Source organism: Saccopteryx leptura, chromosome 5 (assembly GCF_036850995.1).
Source record: "Saccopteryx leptura isolate mSacLep1 chromosome 5, mSacLep1_pri_phased_curated, whole genome shotgun sequence".
Lineage (NCBI taxonomy): Eukaryota > Metazoa > Chordata > Mammalia > Chiroptera > Emballonuridae > Saccopteryx > Saccopteryx leptura.
This window is the reverse complement of record NC_089507.1, coordinates 78,084,214-78,090,561: the sequence shown is the minus strand read 5'-3', so window position 1 is coordinate 78,090,561 and position 6,348 is coordinate 78,084,214. Positions and strand designations below refer to the sequence as shown.

The following is a 6,348-nucleotide window of genomic DNA, read 5'->3' as shown; positions in this document are numbered from 1 at the left end:
ACAAATTATTTAACTAGTAGTTGTTAGTAGTAGTGAGAATAATTTACCCAAATCACAAAACATGACCAAGTGGCAAGCAATTTTTACAAATGTTTTAAAATGAAGCAATATAAACAACTTCATAGGTATAACAAGTGAAATAATGATCCATTAGGATGCTTTTATCATTACAGTTTATCTTGATAGATGAAGGTAATGATCTTTTTTTTCCCCCTTCTTTTTCAAGTGAGAATAGGGGAGATAGAAAGACAGACTCCTGCATGTGCCTTACTGGGATCCATCCAGCAACCCTCGTCTGGGGCTGATGCTCTGCTCATCTTGGGCCATGCTCGCAACTGAGCAATTTTTTTATTTATTTATTTATTTTTTTTGTATTTTTCCGAAGCTGGAAACGGGGAGAGACAGTCAGACTCCCGCATGCGCCCTACCGGGATCCACCGGCACGCCCACCGGGGGCGATGCTCTGCCCACCAGGGGGCGATGCTCTGCCCCTCCTGGGCGTCGCTCTGCCACGACCAGAGCCACTCTAGCGCCTGGGACAGTGGCCAAGGAGCCATCCCCAGCGCCCGGGCCATCTTTGCTCCAATGGAGCCTTGGCTGCGGGAGGGGAAGAGAGAGACAGAGAGGAAGGGGGGGGGTGGAGAAGCAAATGGGCACTTCTCCTATGTGCCCTGGCCGGAAATCAAACCCGGGTCCCCCGCACACCAGGCCGACGCTCTACCACTGAGCCAACTGGCCAGGGCCCAACTGAGCTATTTTTAACACCTAAGGCAGAAACTCCATGGAACCATCCTCAGCGCCCAGCCAATGTGCCTGAACCAATTGAGCCATGGCTGCAGGAGAAGAAAGAGAGAGAGAAGAAGAAGAAGAAGAAGAAGAAAGAAGGAAGAAGGAAGAAGGAAGAAGGAAGAAGGAAGAAGGAAGAAGGAAGAAGGAGGAGGATGATGATGATTAGGGATGAAGAAGCAGATGGTCACTTCTCCTGTATGCCCTGACCAGACTCAAACCCAGGACATCCACACACCAGGCTGACACTCTACCGCTGAGCAAACCAGCCAGGGCTAGTAATGATCATTTCTAAAAGTGACTCTGAGGTAGTAGAAATAAGGCAGGACTAGACACAGCCACATAAAATTGAGAAAAATAAAATTTAGTTTGTGACTCTAGGGACACCTGTGTACACTAATATGTCAGACTATGAGACACTTTTTTAAGAGAAAGCCTCCAAATCCCTGTGGCTGAATGACTTAATGGAAAGTGGGCAAATAATTGAAAAACTTATTTTGGAGAAAAACTTCTTTTTAGCAAGGGAATAGGTTGGATGACTTTATGACCATTCTGATACGATTTGAAAGTGGCATCGTAATCAAACAAAAAAACAAACAGTGATGAAATCAGGAATGCATGTAAATGTGTACTCGTATGAATATGTAAGACATGTATATATACATCTATGTGACATAGATTAATATGCATATATGAATACATATAACTTTTTCTTAAATCACTTAATAATTTGAAAATAAATAACCCAAGGAAGAAATATTCTTCATAAATTAGTGTTTCTAGGGAAACACTTCATGAACATAGGGTGTTTTTTTTCCCTTGTGGAACTTAAAGGGAACTTTGATCCCTTTCCTTGTCTATTTTTTGAATTGTCATGAAGGTCTGTCCAGCAGAGCTAATTTAAATGACTGACCAAAGTTTTGTTGTCTTCCATTGATTTCTCTTTAAGCAATTATAAAAAGGAGCAAATGATATTCTTTGTAATTTCTCTTTTAAAAAAGTCACAAAACTATTGTAACAGTTCATCCTGAAGTGAAAGAAAAGGATGCCTAGAGGCAAGGAGTCACACAAAACCCCACTACAGGTCTAGTCTGGAGAGCAGCCTAGAGGCTCAGCTGGGGCTGCTGGTCTGCAGGGGCTGATGGGCCCATTGCTCTACTCTGTGCTAAACACAACTTTAGCTTTTCTTTAGGACTTAGGCTCAATTGCTTCTTTTCACCATTCTTCATATACTTCAAGCTGAAAGCTGTATTTCCCTTGGTAAAAACACAGTGCCAGAGGTGAAATCATTAACAGAGACATATTGTCACTGGTTTCCCAAACCTATCTCAGTGATAAGTGTCAGCTGTGGCACCCTTTTATTTTGGGCCTAACAATGAGTTCTAAATTTATAAATCAAAAAATGACAAAGTAGCCTGGCCAGGTGGTGGCACAGTGAATAGAGCGTCAACCTGGGACACTGAGGATCCAGGTTTAAAACCCTGAGGTAGCTGGCTTGACTGTGCGCTCATCAGCTTGAGTGCAGGGTCACTGGCTTGAGGCCAAAGGTTATTGGGTTGAAGCCCAAGGTCGTTGGCTTGATCCCAAGGTGACTAGCTTGAGCAAGGGGTCACTGGCTCGGGTGGAGGCCCCACCACCCTGTCAAGGCACATATGAAAAAGCAATCCATGAACAACTAAAGTGCCACAAGTACAAGTTAATGCTTCTTACTTCTCTCCCTTTCTGTCTGTCGCTGTCAGTCCCTCCCTCTCTCGCTCTCTCTAAAAAATAAAAATAAATAAAGCAAAGATTCTCTTTATTTAATTTTATATCTCTTAAACAAATATAAATAATTAAAGAACACAATTGTAATACATGAGAGCAGTCATCTGCCAATTCTAAAAAGGAATAAAGAAAGAGTGTGGGGGAGATCCTCTATCTTTTATGTCATTGGATCTACTGCAATCATTTGCAGTTAAATTTAATCAAATATATATATATTTATTTAATACATATATAATTACATAATCTTGTCTTTGATAAAAATGCAAATAAATAAATTTACTTGTATGTAAATATCACTGTTCCCAAATTTAACATTTCACTACTGTTTAAATTTATTAAAAATATTACCTTGTTTTCTCATGGATAAAATTCACCCAACTTGTTTCTCACCTCCCTTTTTTATTTTATTTAGAAAATTAAATTTAACAGGGTGACATTGATCAATAAGAGTACATAGGTTTGGCCTGACCTGTGGTGGTGCAGTGGATCAAGCATCACCTGGAATGCTGAGGTCACCAGTTCAAAATCCTGGGCTTGCCTGGTCGAGGCACATATGGGAGTTGATGCTTCCTGCTCCTCCCCGCTTCTCTCTCTCTCTCTCTCTCTCTCTCTCTCTCTCTTCTCTAAAATGAATAAATAAAAATGATTTAAAAAACAGTACATAGGTTTCATTCAGGTGAACATTTCTTATAGCATTTGAACTATTGATTATGTTGTCTACCCATCACGCAAAGTCAAATTATTTTCTGTTACTGTATATGTGTCCTTCTTTACTCCCTTTCCCCCACCTCCTCCCCTACATTTCCCTCCTCTTGTTAACTACTTCACTTTTATCTATGTCCATGAGTCTCAGTTTTATATCCCATCTATGTGTGAAATCATATAGTTCTTAGCTTTTGCTAATTTAATTTTAGCACTCAGTATAATGTTCTCAAGGTCCATCCATGTTGTCATAAATGGAAATATGTCATCATTTCTTATGGCTGAATAGTATTTTTTGCATATATATATATATATATATATATATATATATATATATATATATATATCACATCTTTTTTGTCCAATCCTCTATCGAAGGACACTGGTTGTTTTCATTTCTTGGCCACTATGAATAATGTTGCAATGAACATGGGGGTGCAGTTTCCCAGCTTCCTGAGCTCCCCGCCCCACCACAATGCTGTTCCAGCTACACTGGGTCAGCTCAGCACAGGGTTTCTGCTAGGACAACACTACTATTGTCTCCTTCCAATAACCACCATCATAACCATCTTCCAGGACCTCCTAGTCCTGATGAGATGTTCTCTGACATTTACAAGATACAGGAGATCATAGATAGGCTGTGCCTTGAGGTAGAGGGGAAGATGGTCAGTAAAACAGAGGGTAACACTGATGACTGGTTTATTAGTGAAAATGCCTCACTGAAGGCCCTGAGGGTGAAGGAACTGAAAGCACAGTCACCACTGTTGTTGCTACTGTCAGGAACCATCATTTGCAGGAAACCAGCTTCACAAAAAAAGCCTACAATAAGTACATGAAAGATTACATGAAATCAATCAAAGGGTAACTTAAAAAAAAGACCAGAAAGAATAAAACCTTTTATGACAGGGGTTACAGAATAAATCAAGCCCATTCTTCCTAATTTCAAAACTACAAGTTTTTGATTGATAAAAACATGAATCCAAATAGCATGGTTGCTCTGCTGGACTACCGTGAGGATGGTGCAACTACATATATGACTTTATATAAGGATGGTTTAGTAATAAGAAAATGTTAACAACCTGACAGTTTGGATCTATCTTCTGTCACCATAAGTGGCTACTGATTTTCATTCACACACCAGGACTAGAACAATGAGACTGATGTTATCTTGAGCTTTTCATTTATTTTGAATTTGATCAAAGCAGAGACATTATTTTGTTGTTGTTGTTGCTGTTGTTGTTTTAGGCAGACAGGAAGGGAGAGAGATGAGAAGCATCAACTTGTCACTGCAGCACCTTAGGTGTTCACGGATTGCTTTCTCATATGTGTCTTGACCAGGGACTCCAGCTGAGCCAGTGAATCCTTGCTTAAGCCAGTGACCATGGGTTCATGTCTACGATCCTATGCTCAAGCTGGTGACCCCACATTCAAGCCAGATGAGCCTGTACTCTAGCCAGCGACCTCGGGGTTTTAAACCTGGGTCCTCAGCATTCCAGGTGGATGCTATATCCACTGTGCTACCACCTGGTCAGGCCAGAGGCATTGTTTCTAAGAAAAATATGTCAAGTAGGTTGTCTAAAAGTAAAAGTAAAATGCATTTAAACTAGGAAGAAATGAAGAAAGAAAGAAAGAAAGAAAGAAAGAGAAAGAAGAAAGAAAGAAAGAAAGAAAGAAAGAAAGAAAGAAAGAAAGAAAGAAAGAAAGAAAGAAAGAAAGAAAAAGAAAGAAAGAAAAAAGAAAGGAAGATCAGTGAATATAGAACTTTGATTTTACTGGCTTTCACCAATGTGAATATTACAAAAAAAATTAAGTCAAATGGAATGTGATAAGTTGATATCCTAAGTTATTTGTTAGGCAGCTAAAATATAAACTTTAATATTTTTTGAATTATATGGATAAATATTTCTCATTGTAAAGAAATATTTTTAAGTAGTTGAAACTGTGTCTTATTATCAAATTCTGAAACTATAGCATTCTACATTTCCATGATTCTGCACTGATCCTTTGAAAAAAAATCAAGACTAGATCCATTTAAGAGAATCTAATTCTTATTTTGTTGGCACCTTCAACAATTAATATTCTTTGAAATTAGTGTTCTCATTTGCTTAAGTATAATGAGTTGCCTAGAATTATGTAATAGGAACTTTTTCTTTCAGTTTTCTTTACTTAATGCTTAAAAAGAAATCCATAAAAGGACTGTTGTCACCTCATATGTTCATAAGTGACTGACCATGATGAATTCATTTTCTATACACTGACAGGACTTCCTTTATAGTCAAGCTTTTGATGTGGAATTACAATAGCATTTCCAGGAGAAGAGCCAGGAATTTACTTTGCAGAGTTTATTGATCCACTATACCAAAATGGCTTGAGAGGAACAGAGTTGGGAACAAAACCTGATTTTTCTGTTTTCATCTCAAATAAAAAAAAGTAGGAAAATGATGATGATAGGGAAAAGGAGAGCTGTGCAGTATAGTCTAGCATAAGAGTCAGTGCAACACTCGGTCCTGCTCCCATCTCTCCATTGCCCTGTTTCTGTATAACTGAAGTTCTGTATATTCTGAATGCTATTGCACACAGGAGAAAAAACTAAATTTCATTAAGTACAGGTTCAAATTATGGTTACAGTTAATTTCCTTATTGGCCACTAAATTTTACCAAACTAGGAAAATGCATGTAACATAGATAGAGGCTCAAGAATTACTCAATGAAAGAACGAATGAATGATCTCACAAATGAAATATATTCCACTTAATGATAGTTATTTTAGCTTCACAACCTGCTACAGATTATGCTTTCTAAAAATAGGGACAGTTTCTGTCTTCTTTGTTGAAAAATCAACACCTAATATAATATCCTGGCACATGGTAATAATATAAAACTGAATTATCAGATAGAAGAATTAATACTCATGGTACAAAAAGAAAATGATTTACATGATGTAGCATTTCTTCCTCAAATTAAAATAAGTAGATTAAAGGTGAAGTGATAGTATACCATATTAAAAGAAAGATTTAGTCATATTTTATTTTATTTTATTTGAATTATTTATTTATTTTACCCAGATAGGAAGGGAGAGAGAGAGAAAGAGACTGG

At 38.0% G+C, this 6,348-nt stretch overlaps 1 pseudogene; it reads left to right on the top strand.

The window, feature by feature from the left end:
• The first annotated feature begins 3,914 nt into the window (after window positions 1-3,914).
• Window positions 3,915-4,327, top strand: LOC136406067 (translationally-controlled tumor protein-like; annotated as a pseudogene).
• Window positions 4,328-6,348: the final 2,021 nt, after the last annotated feature.